The sequence below is a fragment of the Zalophus californianus genome, chromosome 7 (assembly GCF_009762305.2).
Source record: "Zalophus californianus isolate mZalCal1 chromosome 7, mZalCal1.pri.v2, whole genome shotgun sequence".
In the NCBI taxonomy this organism is placed as follows: domain Eukaryota; kingdom Metazoa; phylum Chordata; class Mammalia; order Carnivora; family Otariidae; genus Zalophus; species Zalophus californianus.
Window position 1 is genome coordinate 99,162,419 of NC_045601.1, and position 16,580 is coordinate 99,178,998.

Consider the following 16,580-nt stretch of genomic DNA (forward strand, 5'->3'; position numbering starts at 1 on the left):
AGTTTTTGATGTAGTGTTCCATGATTCATTGTTTGTTCATAACACCCAGTGCTCCATGCAGAATGTGCCCTCTTTAATACCCATCACCAGGCCAACCCATCCCCCTACCCTCCTCCCCTCTAGAACCTTCAGTTTGTTTTTCAGAGTCCATCATCTCTCATAGTTCGTCTCCCCCTCCGACTTACTCCCCTTCATTCTTCCCCTCCTGCTATCTTCTTCTTTTTCTTTTCTCTTAAAATATGTTGCGTTATTTGTTTCAGAAGTACAGATCTGTGATTCAACAGTCTTGCACAATTCACAGCGCTCACCGTAGCACATACCCTCCCCAATGTCTATCACCCAGCCACCCCATCCCTCCCACCCCCACCACTCCAGTCACACTCAGTTTGTTTCCTGAGATTAAGAATTCCTCATATCAGTGAGGTCATATGATACATGTCTTTCTCTGATTGACTTATTTCACTAAGCATAACACCCTCCAGTTCCATCCACGTCGTTGCAAAAGCCAGGGGTACTCTTGTATGTTCTTCAGGCAACTGAGCCAAGGACTGCCTGGCCCCAGAGGCTGGGTTTAACTGTGGCATTCATGGTCATCAGAATACATGCTTCCATAATAAAAAGAATCTTTTGAGATGCGGGGGGGGGCCCCCCTGGAAAGCCACACCCATCTTTGTTACTCTCATGTAGCTGCTGAGGAGTGAAAATTTTGTTGCAGAGTTGTTTGATTCGATACTTGGGTCTTAGGTGTGAAGCTGTAAGAAGGAGCCTGAAGTGGGGGCGAGGATTGAGGAAAACCAATACAGCTGGGTTTTCTTTTGTGAGAGTCACTCCACATTCGGGTGAGTCTTCAGGATCAGAGTTGAGACTGAAAATCCATGTGGGTGAGTGAAACCTTCTTGTTGTCCACAGGGAAAGTGTCCACAGGGAAAGGACGACTTTCCCCTATAGAGGAGGACCGTTCTTTGGTCAAGGGTATACGAGTAGCAGCGCTCCCCTGCTAGAACCTCCAAACAAGCTCTCAGGGAAAGGAGTCAGAATGTGTAAAGCTTCAGACACCACAGCCCAGGGTTGCATTTGCATTTAGGGAGATTGAAGGCACATCTTTGAAACATGGTCTGGTCATCACGTTTCTGTCACCAGGCAGTCACGGTAGTGCTTGGGATGCCACTATTGGAGGTAAATTTCTTTGCCTATAAGCTTTGCCCATTCTCTGAAACTCTTTTTATTAAAACAAGTGATGTTAAATTAAACACATGGTGGTGGGCACTACTTTCAAAGAACCTTTCCTGATACTCCAAGGGCACGTAGGAAACCAGGAGAGAAAGTCTGGGAGTAAGGGTAGGATGAGGGAAGGGTGCAGAGCCAAGATTGAAAGGGTAAAGGATAGGGGCGCCTGGGTGGCTTAGTCATTAAGCATCTGCCTTCGGCTCAGGTCATGATGCCAGGGTCCTGGGATCGGGCTCCCTGCTCGGCGGAAAGCCTGCTTCTCCTTCTCCCACTCCCCCTGCTTGTGTTCCCTCTCTCGCTGGGTATCTCTCTGTCAAATAAATAAATTTAAAAAAATATGAAAGGGCAAAGGATAAATTATCCTACGCCATGGTGTGCTCAGAGACCCGTCTTTTGTATTCCTAAATCCTGGGGTTGCAGGCTTGAATTAGGTGCTCCATGGCCTGTAGCTACTCTTTCAAATGTGGCCCTGCTTACAATCCTGAAAATCTCCAGTCACGTGCCCATACCTATTGTTCCTACCTTGGAAGAACATTAAAGCAAATAATACTTCTATGCGCATTTTGAAAAACGGGAACTGGTGGAAAAATATTCATGTGAACAAAAAATTCACCAATTATCCCATCAGCCCCTAAAAGCATCACAGCATTCACGTCTCTCTATGTCTATCATCATATGTGGCTGAAATTAGCCTGGATATACAATTTTATATCTGACATTTAAAAAAATTTCAAATTGTATGATATATATTTCCCCATGTGATTAAAAATCTTCATGAATATTTTTAATGGGCGCCTAAAATTTCTTTTTGTGGATATACCAACATTTGTTTAACGTTTCCATATTATCGGGAAATTAGACTATTTCTAGTATTCTGCTATAATAGCAGGATGAACATCTCTGCATATAAATCTTTGTCTCCATTTTAGATTATTTTCTTAGGACTCTAAAAGTGCAGTTGATAGGGTATGAACATTTTTGGAAATCATGTTACATATTATCAAGTTACTTTTTGCAAACCTGGATTCCAATTTCTATTACTACTAGCAAGGAAAGTACACATTATTTAATTTAGTGAATGAAATGAATAGATTGAGCCGAATCCTTACTGACACTGTTATCATAAGCCATCGCACTAAAAGAAAAAAAGCACTGACATTTAATAACAGTACATATCTTGCTAACTGATACAGAACGAATTGCCTTTAGCTGTATGATTTACATTTCCTTAAAGACTGGTATACGTGGAAAATTTTTCCAATATTTATTAGCCCTGATTTTTGCTCTTCTGTGCATTATCAGCTGCTTTTCTGGGGCCAGAAATTTATGGAAGTAATTGTTTCTATGCTGACACCTGGCGCTGTTTGGCGGCAGGCTAGCATTTGTAATTTGTATGTGGGCGACTGGCTCAGGCCCCAAAGACAATCTTCCTCTCTTCGCTGTGAATAAAGAAAGTCTCTAAAATGGGCTCGGCTGCAAATGGATATCTCAGAGATCTCCAGAGTCGATTGGAATCTCCAATGTTAGCAAAACCCTGGCTTGTAGTGCTTACTCTTTGCCAAGGGTGTTCTAATTGGCCCACTTGTGTCCTATACTGACCCATTAACTCCTTCCAACCATTCTCATGGGTAGATAGTATTACCACGATCATCCCTATTTTTCAGGTGAGAAAAATAAAGAATAGAGGGGCTGAACCATGTGATTAGGAATTACACCACTGGTTGACTGCATGACTGGGTGTTGAACCCAACAATCTGCACCCGGAGTCTCATTTCTTCACCACTAAGCTGCACTGGCTTGCCAAGCAGGTCAAAAATATCACCTAGACGAGGTAGGTGATCCTGTTCTAAGCCTTCTTTACATCTAGTGTTTCTTTTTCCTACTTTGTACTAACTTAAATAATTATCTGTGCAGGGCTTTCTTAAATGTCTCTTCTGCCAGAATTTAAGTTTCCCGAGGGCAGGCATGTTTTTTTCAGTCTTATTAACATCCTATCCCTAACATCTATCATGTGCCTGTGGACGGTATATAGACACAAAATATTTGCTGGGTGAATGAATGAACGGTCTCAAGTGTCATGTTTTCAGTGGGTCTTTGGCTGGGGGGTAGGTTAAGATCTGTGCATGGTCAGATAATGTTTTGGGGGAGAGCTGTGTGAGCACCCAAGTGGATGGGTGTGCATAACTTGTCCCCCCCGTGAGTGAAGATCTTGTGCTGGTCTTCCCGCTTTCTGTCCATGCTCCCCTCCTCCACTGCCAAGCGCATCTCCAAAATGTTATCTGGCTGAGTTTGTGACTGGGGACTGGTTTTTCTCTGACCTGGAGCAGGATGGATTCTGATAACTTGGTTTAATCATGAAAGATTACAATGTCAACCGATCTTAGTAAGCATCTAGCCCACCTGGAATGAGGAAGCAGGTATGAGGAGTTTAAAGAATTTGGTGGTGGGAAGCTATGAATAGGAATTTCTGGGTACTTCTGGGTATTTCTACATTCCTTATGGGAAAGTCACCTCCACCATGTGGACCCAGGAAATTATACAGAACTTTTCAGAGGAACCAGAAGTGCAGCCCCTCATATTTGGGCTTTTCCTCTCCATGTACCTGATCACTGTGTTTGGAAACCTACTCATCATCCTGGCCATCAGCTCTGATTCCCACCTCCACGTGCCCATGTGTTTCTTCCTCTCCAACCTGTCCTTTGTAGACCTTTGTTTCCCCTCTACCACCATGCCCAAGGTGCTGTGGAACATCCAGACTCAGAGCAAAGCGATCACTTATGAAGGCTGCCTCAGCCAGATGTATTTTTCATACTCTTTGCAGGATTAGACAACTTCCTCCTGACTGTGATGGCTTATGACCACTTTGTGGCCATCTGTTACCCCTTGAACTACACGGTCATCTTGGACCCCCGGCTCTGGGGACTGCTGGTTCTGGTGTCCTGGGTCCTGAGTGTCTTGCATTCCTTGTTACAGACATCAATGATGTTGCAGTTGTCCTTCTGTACAGTCTTGGAAATCACCCACTTTTTCTGTGAATTCAATCAGATGATACAACTTACATGGTCTGACAGTTTTCTCAATAACATGGTGATATATTTTGCAATTATGTTGCTGGTTGTTGGTCCCTTTGATGGGATCCTTTACTCTTACTCTAAGATAGTTTTCACCATACGTGGAATATCATCAGCTCAGGGCAAGTATAAAGCATTTTCCACCTGTGCGTCTGATCTCTCGGTTGTCTCCTTATTTTATTGTATGAGTCTAGGGGTGTACCTTAGCTCTGCTGCTCCCCAGAGCTCCCACTCAAGTGCAGTAGCCTCAGTGATGTACGCTGTGGCCATGGCCATGCTGAACCCCTTCATATACGGCCTAGGGAACAAAGACACAAAGGAGGCTCTGGTGAGATTCTCTGGGAGGGCAGGTCTAAAAGGGCCAACCATTCTGGGGATGAAAAATTGCACAGGATTGCAGAGCTCACAGCCTGAGCCAAGTGTTGATATTTTTTGATCAGATTCTTAAAGTGGAACATGCCTCTTCTATTTTTTCTGGGAATTTCTATTTTTTTTTTTTTATTTTGCCCTCTCTGTATAACTTATGTAACTTACTCTACTAAGTAAGCTTTGTGATATCTCTGATATGCAAGAGATTTTCCCTTTGTCATTTTCCTACTCTCAGTGGTATTCCTAACCTCGGATGTGAAATGTTTGGAAATTCTCACTTATTCAAAGGATGACATGGATCTGTTAAAAATGACTTATTCTTAAATAAAATACATCATAGTGTGTATTAAAAAAAAAAAATTTGGTGGGGGCACCTGGGTGGCTCAGTTGGTTAAGTGCCTGACTTCAGCTCAGGTCATGATCTCAGGGCCCTGGGATCAAGCCCCACATTGGGCTCTGGGCTCATGGGGGAGTCTGCTTCTCCCTCTGCCTCTGGCCCTGCCCCTCCGCCCCTGCTTATGCATTCTCTCTGTCAAATGAATAAATAAAATCTTTTTTTAAAAAAAGAATTTGGTGAAACCTAAGGCTAGTTTATGAGCTTCCTGCTGTCTGACTCCCTAGTCAGTGTTCTTTTTACTGCAACACATGGGTTTAACCAGTTGTGCTAAGAAATTTTAAGCTGATTTTTGTGACTTGTTCTAATTCAAGCTCAAGCAACTCACACATTCAAAGCACAAGGGTGTAGCACCTGGAGTGTGAGGGGTCAGATCCTCCATCTCAGACCCTTCCCTGATGATGACTGGTGACTCTGAATAGAATGTCCAGGGGTCCTTTAGACCAGCCCTGTTCAATAGAGAGAACATGTGAGCCACATGTGTAATTTTTAAAAATGTTGTTAAAAGTAAAAAGAAACAGGTAACATGAATTTTAAATATATCTTATTAAATCCAGTACATCTAAAACATCATTTCAACCTGCAATAATGTAAAAATTAATTAACAAGGACATTAGAAAAGACAGTATTTGCCAACACACATACTACTGTACAAGGGTCTTAGGCGATGCAGCAGTGAAAGGGAAATGCAGTTCTACCAGAACAATAAATTGGTGTTTAACAGGGAAATCTTTTACATTGCTTCAAGTTCAAAATTTTAATTTTAATTAAAATTAAGGAGAATGTAAAATTCAGCCTCTGGGTCCCATTAGCCACGTTTCGAGTACTCAGTAGCCACACATAGCTCTAGTGGCTACTGTGCTAGAGAGCATAGCTTTCGAGAGCTACTTGTGAGAGGCCCTCGTGGTAACAGATGGCTCTTGCCTTTTCCTCTGGGGCTGGTCTGATCTGTAGATGTCCCAGGGGTTCTGGGCAATCTCTGCTTCATTCTCAGATCTGAGGACTTCAGAGAGATAACATTGATTCTTGAGTGCTCTTGGATGGGGTTGGAGATCTGTATTTTAGTTTGTGTTGGTCTTTTTGGGGTCTCTCCAAACTTACAGTAGAGAATACTCCATTTTAGCTTGTTCTTCCCCAAAAATAGAACCTAGTAGTTCCTTGAAAGTCAGGTTTCTGGAGCCACATCCTGGCTGTGCCACTTACTGGATATATGCCCTTGGGCATGTGACCTAATTGGTCTTCTGCCTCAATCTTTTCATCTGTAAAATGGGGATTGCGATAGTCCTTCACAGGGGTTATTATGAAGAGCAAATGCATTTATACAGGTAAAGTACTTATGAGTGTGCTTGGCACATACTAAGCTCTCGGGAAGTGTTAGCTATCATTATTATTAGCCATAAGCTAAATGAAATCTCTGAAATCCAGGGCTTAGCAAGTGCTCTTCCTTCTGTTGCAGACACTCCACCTGGATAAAGATTTTCATCTTTCAGTTCCCAGTGGAGATTTTCCTTCTCCAAGGGAAGCCTCCTCTTGCTTCTCAGATTGGCTTTAACTGCCCTCCACTGAGGGCACCTCCACCCATAGAACCCTATTCTCTCCCTTTTATAACAGTCAGTATGTATTTATTTGCCTGTCTGTATCTGACCTGTGAAGGTATATCTTTATTTTGTTCTACACGGTATCCTCAGAGCCTGGCGTATAATATTTGGGTGAGGATAAAAATAATATGAGTAGTAGCTAACGTTTATTGACTGCTCACTAATTAAAGTTCACATAATCCTGTTATATGTTTTTGAGTAAAGGTGCCATCATTTCCATTTCACAAATCAGGAAATGAAGGCTTAGGTAGGTGAAATCGATTTTATGAAGACAACCAGAGAGCAAATGGCAAAAGCCAGAATTTGAACCCAACTTGTCTGACTCTGAGCTCATACTCTCAATGGACGGGCTGGTGTTCTCCATGAGTGGGGTCCTCTGGTGGAACCTTGGACCTGGTAGGCTAAAATTCCTCCTGTCTGGCCCAAGGATGGAGGAGGCTCATTTGTATGCCAGCTCTCGGAAGCAACGCCCCAGGCTCCTTCTCTCTTACTCTCTTGAGGTCTGCAGGTAGCCACAGGCAGCATGATTTAGGCTGGGAAGACGGAGCAAGATCTGGATTCACTCAGTTCTTCAGGTTTAATCAGACTCCTACAACCCTCTGTTCTACAGAACCCTTCAATGCTTCAATTAAAAGTCAAACGGGGCTGGAATCTGTGCTTTTTTTCCCCCTTATGCTTGGAATCTAATTTTGTGAACAACTGCTTGTATTGGCTTGGACATAGCTTATTCACTGTGAAAATCCGGTTCAATGTAAATTCTATAGTTTCTAAATATTTATGAGCATTATTCCCTCAAAATGCTGAGTAGTAACTATACCAATATAATTAGATTGTATTCTGTTTAAACTTTTGTTGTCAGCATACATCTTAGAATAGAAGTTCTAGAGAAGAAAGGAAATTTGACAGCTCGTTGACAAAGCTTTACAAACGTTATGTGTATAATGAAGCGTGAAGGGATGTTCTTACTGATGCTGCAAATGGAGGAAGCATTAATCAACTCGTTGTCTGAACTATCTTTCCTATTATCAACTGCTGTCATCTGGTGGCAAATTTGAGCAATAGCAGAAACCTTCAGTATCCACAGTAATTTTCTCTATGTTTGGCAAAGCGGATAGAGTATTTTCATTGTCTTTGCCTGTAGCATATGATCAAATTAAGTGTTTCTTGACAAAGCTAGCACTTATCATAAATTAACACCTTCAGTCATTTTTCTTCAGGTTATAATAACCAATATTTAATGAAAGTGTATTAGACACCAAGACCTGTTTTAAGTGCTTTACATGGTTCATCTTACTTAATATTTATGAGACTTCTATGAGGTGGATATCATTATTCATTTTATCACCTTGTGGCATCTACTGGTTGACTAATTCATCCAAATCACACTGCTGATAAGTGACAGAGCCACAATGGTAATCCAAGAAACCCGATTTCTGCCCTTGTGCTCTTAACCACTGCTTTACAATAGACATGTAAGCTAAGATGCCCAGCGAGGGAGAAGAAACTGGAAATAGAAGATCTGGGTGTGAATTTTAGCTCCACTGCTACCTTGTCAATAATAATTCCATGGTCCAAAGAAGACTTACCTCAGCAGGCATCTGACCTTGGTCATATTCCCCTTTGCCAGGTCTCATTTTCTTTTCTATAAAATCTTGGAAGCAGACAGGATCATTGGTTTTCTTTTCTTTTCTTTCTTTTTTAAAGATTTTATTTATTTATTTGACAGAGAGAGACACAGTGAGAGAGGGAACACAAGCAGGGGGAGTGGGAGAGGGAGAAGCAGGCTTCCTGCTGAGCAGGGAGTCCGATGTGGGGCTCGATCCCAGGACCCTGGGACCATGACCTGAGCCGAAGGCAGATGCTTAACGACTGAGCCACCCAGGTGCCCCAGGATCATTGGTTTTCAAGCTTGTATTTGTGATGTGCTGGTGGTTCCACATGTGATGAGACCAGAGAGAGAGAGATGGGAAGGAAGGTGGTGCTTGGCTGGTGGGACTGGGACCCTCATTGCTCCCACTGCCCTCCTTTACTTCCATTACATGGTAGTTGCCTAGTTAAAGATTTGGTTCTACAAATGATGTAATACCTAAGAGAAAATTTAGAAACAACACGACCAAACTCTTCTGGGAACTCTGAGAAATACCTGGCAGACAGAACATGCCAGGACAATTGTGGGTGGGGATAGTCACTGAGAGAAAGTTCCCCTGATCTTCAGGAGAGAAGCAACAGAAACTCCATTCCTATGTGGATGCTTCCAGCCTAGCGTTCTGAAATATTGTTGCTTCTATGGAATGTTAAGAAACTATATTTATAATTGCATAAAATATTATAAAGATCTTTGTCTATGGAGAGGATATAAAAGGAAGACTGTTATATTTGGAATAGGATGCAGACTTAAAGGCAAAACATTTACTTGAAGACCTTTTAAAGCTTTTTCTTTGCAGTGTGTGTGGGGGCCAGGTTTACTTCAATAGAAGGAGAAAAAAAAACAAAGCAAATCATGTGCTATTTGTCTTAATGTTTCTGGCAATTTTTTGCCTACTAAATATGCATGAATAATTATAAACATATTTATATCATTAATAATTATAGACATATTTAATTTTATGTAGTATTTCCTCAGTGATGCTATACTTTGGTTGCTTATAAGATATATGGTCTTTGAAAGTTTTGGTCCTAGGAGTAGATTTTATGTCAAAAGTTGAAATCTCTGTGCATTCCTACCACGGTACCTAGTGCATAGTAGGTGTCTAGTACTGTTGAAGGAATATTGCTGTCCTTGTATGAAGGAACATGCTAGATTGGAAATACCATTTAATTCTTTGGCTTTTGGGTCTACTGAATATTCATTGGCTTATAAAATTGATTTTTTTTTTCCATTTCCAGCTTTCCCCAATTTTGTAGATACAGAACTGACACCGGGAACATGGCATTGTTCCAACGTGTTATGGGAAGTTGCTTATAGAGAATCAGAACCTAGGTTTTCCTAATGGCTTTATGTCAACTTTCCAAAAATCAATTTCCTGAAAGCCGTTCATCAATTGATCGGTGCACCACATTTATTTGTTTTTAAATATTCATTTTTGGGTGACCTACTTTCATAACTTTGTTTTAAGGGATGTTAAATGTGCTCTTGCCCCAGCTCCTGCTGCTGCAGTTCGATGCCATGGGGTAGGGGGAGGTGGAAGATGAATGGGGATGTTGTGGGGGAGGTTGGGGGTGGTAGTGGGCTCATTCACTGATAAAAGACTATAAGGAATCTTTATTTTCAAGAGTATATTAATGTTTCTTCATGAATATATTCTCTCCTCCCCTTATTTGGAAATAATAGGATCATGGGATTCTCAAGTTATTAAACATTGCCATTGAATTGGCTCGAAGCCTCTCTCTCTCTCCCTCTTTCATTTTATTCCCACTTCCTCTTCTCATCTTTCCCCACGCCATCCTAGGCAAGCATTAAAATGAGCTTAATTTGTGCCTTTTTGCTTTTATGTGTTCCTGTAGCATGGGTGTTGTTTTGTGCATATGTATTTTTCACTTACCCAAATGATACTATGTTATAGATTTCATTCCCTTTCTTACTGGCTCACTCAGGATTCCAGTATAAAAGCCGTTCAAATTATTACCAGCACACCTTGACCAGTGTTTCTACCCTGTGGTGTAGCTGCTCCGCATTTCACCCAGCTCCTCTCCCAGTGATGGGTATCAGGCTGCAGCCAACTTCCCTCCGCCTCTACCCAAGTACCATTGCAATAATGGTGGTGTGCTTTTACAGACCTGGGTGGGAATTTCTTCAGGTTCTATACCTAGGAGTGGAAACTCTGAATCATCAGGTATGGTCGTATCGCTTTTACTGAGACTTGCCAGAACTCTCCTCAGCCTTTACTTCTTCCAGAACACAAGGGTTTCTCTATGCAGATCCAAATGTTTTGCAAATCTAAATATGTGTCAAGTCATATCTCACCGTTGTTTCCATTAGCACTTCTGTGATTACTACAACTTTGAACATCTCTTTTTAGGCTTGTTAACTTTTTAATTTCTTCGTTTTATTGCTGCTTGGAGGGATTTCTTGTATACTATAAATATTAGTTGTTTCAAGTTGCAATTCTTGTTTTATAGTTTGCAAAGAACTTCTGTGAATCTGTTGTCTATTCGTTAATGTTTCCATGGAGTTCCTTACTGAACAGGAAGGAATAATATGTTATGAACAGGTATATTTACCCCCCAAAGGAATGCAAGCATAGTCCAACATTTAAAAAAAATCTATCAGTATAATTTACTACAGAATACAGTAAAGGAGGAAAATTATATGATTATTCCAATAGGTGCAGAGAAGGCATTTGGTAGATTTCATCACCATTTATAACTTTAAAAAAAACTCTTAATAAACTAAGTTATATTTCAACTTGGTAAAAATTATATACCTAAAAACAACAGCAAACAATATTTTACAGAGAAACTTTGGTGCATTGCTTTTAAGAAAAAGAACAAAGTAAAGAAACTCCCCCATACCACTACTGTCAAACATGGCATTGGAGGTCCCAGACGACATAGAAGGGTGAAGGAAAGGTTTAAGAATTGGAAGGGAAGAGATATAATTGACAGATAACATATTATTATTGTTTTGTTACTCTTTAGATTTGCTTAGCTAATATTTTACCCAGGATTATCACTATTATCATTATTATGACTATTACCCTGTGGTGTAGCTGCTCCATTATCCAGGTAATATTAATGAAAATATAAAATTTTATTTGTATTGTTCATAAATAGCTTTAGAGTCAAGATTACACTAGTTTCATAAAATGAACTGGGTAACATTTGCTCTTTTTCTATTTTCTGGGCAACTTTAAAGTGAATAGTAATTCTGTTTTTGTATTGTTCACCTGTAGAAGCTCTGGGCTTTTTGGTAGTCTTAGACCTCCATTTACATTTGCTTACTACTTTTTTGTTTTATGACTATTTTTATCAGATATGTTTATAAGAAAAAATGAATTCATAAGAATATACTCCTTGGAGATTTTTGTAATCATTTGGCATGTTGGATATTGGTGAACTGGCCTATTTCTTTTCTTGGCCCTCTATTGAGATACACTTTTTTTTTTTTTTGTGCATTGAAAACCATTCTGTTATTATTTTAAGGAAAATAATACTAAAAAGTAGTACTTTTCAATAAATCTGAGAATGTAAGTTCTGGTGGTGTAGACGTATTAGCATGAGGTGGAGGGATTTGCCTGCCAGATTCCAGTGAGTCAGAAAAGGTTGAACTCAGATGGTGCCCTGGCTCTTTGAAGGAATTTCTTTCAGCAGATTTCTCTCTACTAAGCAAATACATATGATACTTTAAGCAATAGCATTAATGATTGAAGTGTTAAGCTATTGAGTTTGTTGAATTTTGCCGTATTTCCCCCTGACCGCGAGGATACGCCTGGTGAAGTTCAATGCCTGGTGGCAGTAACCATCTGTTCCCGGTTTGGGTTACTTCCCTCGTATACATATTTCAGATCACACGCTTTGCTCTGACTCTGTCTTGAATTGTCCAAAACCTGTAAGACGACCTAAATCTCAAGTACCTGGTTTTGTCATTTCATCATCTTTAAATGCTGATAAAGACACCTATATTGTTGTGAGGATTACACGAGAATGTGGAAGAAATGAGAAGCCCCAAGCTGAGGGGGAAGATGCAGGGCAGCCCCCTGGGGCTCACTCACTTCCTAAATGACTCACTTCCAGACACCAGCCTCTGGGAGGGAACACAAATTCCTGTTTCAGAAGAATTATGAATCACTACATCGTGGGCTTTTAGAGTCACTTACAAAGAACCCAAACTGCAAAACTTAAGGATGCATTTCATGTGTTCACTGGGAGACGTAGGAATGGCATAAATGATAAGCAAACGCACGTCCCTATTGAGGGCCATGGAGTAATGGGTGCTCTGCAGAGGCCCCAGCTAATGCTCAGCTCAGCTCAGCTCAGCTCAGCTCTCACCCCCAGGACAATTTTGGCTTTTCCTGATCTAGTCTCATTCGCCCTCCTTCCCCTTTGAGCTGATGAGAGGTAGAGTTCCTGGCTCAGCTTCACTCTGTCAGCGAGTTTGAAGCTTGGTGACATTCCAGCACATCACTGCAGGGCTGAGGGCTAGGTGGGAACCCTGGGGGCGATGCTCAGACTATGACCTGTTAGGGCACGCGGGATTGAGGCAGGGGCCCCCAGGGAGCCAGGGGAACGCAATGGGGAAGAGGCAGGGAGCGAGGAAGAGAAGTGAGGGAAGATAATAAGGTAACAGAAATATCCAAAGTGAGTAACGTATATGGCAGTTTGTAGTGTTTACTCTTCACACTGGATTTCTCTTGTCTAAATGTCTGCCTCTCCATAGTCCCTCCCATCCATTTCCCAGGAGATCGCTCTGAAATCCTTCTCTACCAAGAAGCACTTGTGTGGATCAAGTCAAAACATGTTACATTGCTGGAATTTGAGAACTGGAGTTTGAGAAGGCACAGAAACGGATGTGCGGCGATGTATTTGGAAGATCTACAATTCAGGAATACAGTATTTGCTCTCAGTATTTAAAAATACGTCCCTTTCGGGGCTCCTGGGTGGCTCAGCTCGTTAAGCGTCCGACTCTTGATTTCGGCTCAGGTCATGATTTCAGGGTCGTGAGATCGAGCCCCCTGTTGGGCTCTGCACTGAATGTGGAGCCTGCTTGAGATTCTCTATCCTTCCCCTCTGCCCCTACCCCCGTTCTCTCTTTCTCTAAAATAAATAAATAAATAAATCTTTAAAAAAAATATATGTCCCTTTCTTTTTCCTCCAATTTCTTCTCCATCCTTCTGTCTTCGCTCTTTTGCACTTCCCTTCACACCGCCTTGTTCCCCCGCCACACTCCTGCCGTGCATGCCCGCGGTGATGAATAAAGCACATTGATGAACTTCAACAGAGCGTGACTGAAGGTGCCATTTGCCACTTGGAAAGGCTGAGAGCCAAAGGAATGTCTGTAACACAAGAAGCTTATTTATTTATTTATTTATTTTAAAGGATTCCCTTTCTCTTCTCATCTCGGGATTTTATTTCTCTACCCGATATGTGTGTGTGCTGGTGTGTGCGTGTGTGTGTGTGGGGGGGGGGGTCTCCTGCCACAGGCAGGGGAGTAAGGTTTTCTTTGTTGTAGAGTGTGTTTTATTTTGGCATATGCCCTTTGTCACTGTGTGGCATTCCAGTTTGGACAAGTCAAGCAGAGCAGTGGGTCGCTCTGGCTAACATGCTTTACTGAGTGCGGGGGGTTAAAGTTCAGGAAAGGCAGTCAACAGGTGGTTGATTTTCCGGGATGGCATTTGTCCAGTTCTCTTAGGTGTCCGCAGTTGCTGCTTCGGGAAGAGGATGTGGAAGCGGAGAGGGGTTGGGAGGGACAGAAGTCAGGAGGACCATCACATTTGCTCAACAGCTGAGTCAGGCAGGGCCAGGCTGTAACAAGGACAGCACTATGAGCTTAGGTCACTGGGTAGAATTCTTCTGACCAGTAGTTTCTCGCCACAAAACCTAAAAAATAAAGGGAAAAAAGCGTGCTAATTCCCTTAGGGGATACCACTATGCAGACTTCAGTTGCTATCAAACAACATTGGGACTTCTTCCTTCCAGTATCTTCTGGGGCCCTGGGCCCTAATTTCACTTTTGGATGTGTTGACTGAAGGAATTTTTTTTTTTTAATTTTATTTATTTATCTGACAGAGAGACAGCGAGAGAGGGAACACAAGCAGAGGGAGCGGGAGAGGGAGAAGCAGGCTTCCCGCTGAGCAGGGAGCCCGATGCGGGGCTCGATCCCAGGACCCCGGGATCATGACCTGAGCCGAAGGCAGACGCTTAACGACTGAGCCACCCAGGAATCGCTGAAGGAATATTTTGAAAAACCGTTGCGATGTGGCCACTAATACATTCCAATGAGAACAGAATGAGGAGCCTTGAACCTTTAGCATTTTTTTTTTTATAAAAGAATAAGTTACCAAGTAACCTGCCTTTATCACCTTCATTGCATCCCTCTTCCCCGAATGACCCCATAGGGGTGGATAGAAGTCTGGGATTGGAGAAAGTTCAGGGATGGGGTGGGATCTGGGGTAGGATGAGGCTCAGGGAGGGGTGCGTGTGGCTATACGTGTAACTTGATAATAAGGAAAAGTTGAACATTTATTTAATGGTTTGTTCTTAAAGAATCACGAAATGGTATAAGTGTGTCCAAACATGACAGGGTTCCAAAACAGCTGCTCCAAAATGACCATAGTAAAATGTGAGCTACTGAGGCTAACATGAGAAATCTTAAAGGTCAACATTCAAGATATATAAAGCGATTTCTCTCACATTGATTTTTTTTTCCCCCCAAGAACTGTAAGAAAACAGAAATGACTTTGCATCTTTGCTAACAGAAAAAGCCCATGGAAGGATTTACATTTTGGGGGAAGAAACTACTTGGGCATGGCCCGCTGAGACAAGCCACGGAATTATCCGGAAATTTGGGCTGTGGACACACACGCTCCTGTATTTTCTAAGTGTGCTGTCATTAATGTACTTTTTATTTAGAACAATATATTTTCCTATGAAGAGAACAAGAATTCCTAATATTTTAGTTGAAAAGTCTATAAGTATATGAGACCTACTTATTAGCCTTGGAGGGCGAAAGAATTAAAATATGGGGGGGTGGGGCTGGATGGAAATGCAACTGTTACTGGTTTCCCCAGAGAAAAACTCGAGATGAAATGGGTTCACAAAGTAGGGGGGCTCCGGGGGGAGACGTGACAAAGAGTTTTCAGCAGCAACTTTCTGTCAAGAACGTGTTTGAAGCTTCTTTCCTTGAGAGGTAGGGTGGTCACAGCAGGGTCCATATTGGGCCTCAGACAGAGAGGGACAGAGAGGCCTCTGCAGTGACCCCACCCACCCTCCTCCCAGTTCCCTCTGCCTACAGGGATTCAAGGGGTCCTCTATGGGCACGGGGAGAGCCAATGTCTGAATTCAGCCCTGCCTTTTGAGGAGTCATCAGGCTTTTGCCCTAACTAATGGTTAAGTTTATAGCAAGGATGCCCTGATCTGACTCACAGAACATTCCCAAACTGCATTTCCAAAGACTTATTTCCAATAACCTATGTTTTTCTCCAAATAATCTTTTTGATTGCTTTAGACGTGGATGCCACTGTTGGAGTAGAAATTGGGGATGGGGCAGAGCACTACTGTTTTTCATTAAAAGCTTTACATATCTAGGGGCGCCTGGGTGGCTCTGTTGGTTAAGCGTCTGCCTTCAGCTCAGGTCATGATCTCAGGGTCCTGAGATCGAGTCCTGCATCGGACTCCCTGCTCAGCGGGGAGTCTGCTTCTCCCTCTGTCTGCCGCTCCCAATGCTTGTTCTCTCTCTCTGTCAAATAAATAAATAAAATCTTTAAAAAAGTAAAAGCTTTAAATATCTAAACTTTGTACAGGTGTACCTCTTTGAGAAAAATAAAAAAGTATGTAAAAAGCTAACAAAATCTCTGCTGCTAGCTTTTTGTTATACAAGTAATAAATACATGGTCATTGGGCAAAATTTAGAAAATTGAGAGAACTGCTCCTGAGATGCACCATCTAGAAGTATTTACCATTGAAACTTTGTTCTAGATGCTTCCATATTTTCCTCAACACATACATAGATGCATTTTTTTGAAACAAAATTGGATCACCTTATTTTGCTTTTGTCACTGAACAATATATATTTTGTTCCCAAGTGACAGAATTTCAGTAGTAAGTGCCTTAAAAGGGATACAGGACATAAGAACTGGGCCTTAGGAATAAGTGGGTCCAGAACACAAAGGCCTCCAGGACTCTGTATCTCTTCGCATTTTGTTTTTTTTTTAATGTAATTGGTTTATTCTTCTCTCTTAGTTAATGCTGGGGTGACATACTAGG

At 41.8% G+C, this 16,580-nt stretch overlaps 1 long non-coding RNA gene across 1 annotated transcript; it reads left to right on the top strand.

Annotated features, from left to right (window-relative positions):
- Nucleotides 1-776: 776 nt before the first annotated feature.
- On the top strand, nucleotides 777-13,139 carry LOC113926364. The gene is made up of 3 exons (XR_003521294.2): nucleotides 777-881; nucleotides 2,892-3,058; nucleotides 13,036-13,139. It is a non-coding gene; the product is annotated as an uncharacterized LOC113926364 (long non-coding RNA).
- The last annotated feature ends 3,441 nt before the right edge of the window (nucleotides 13,140-16,580 follow it).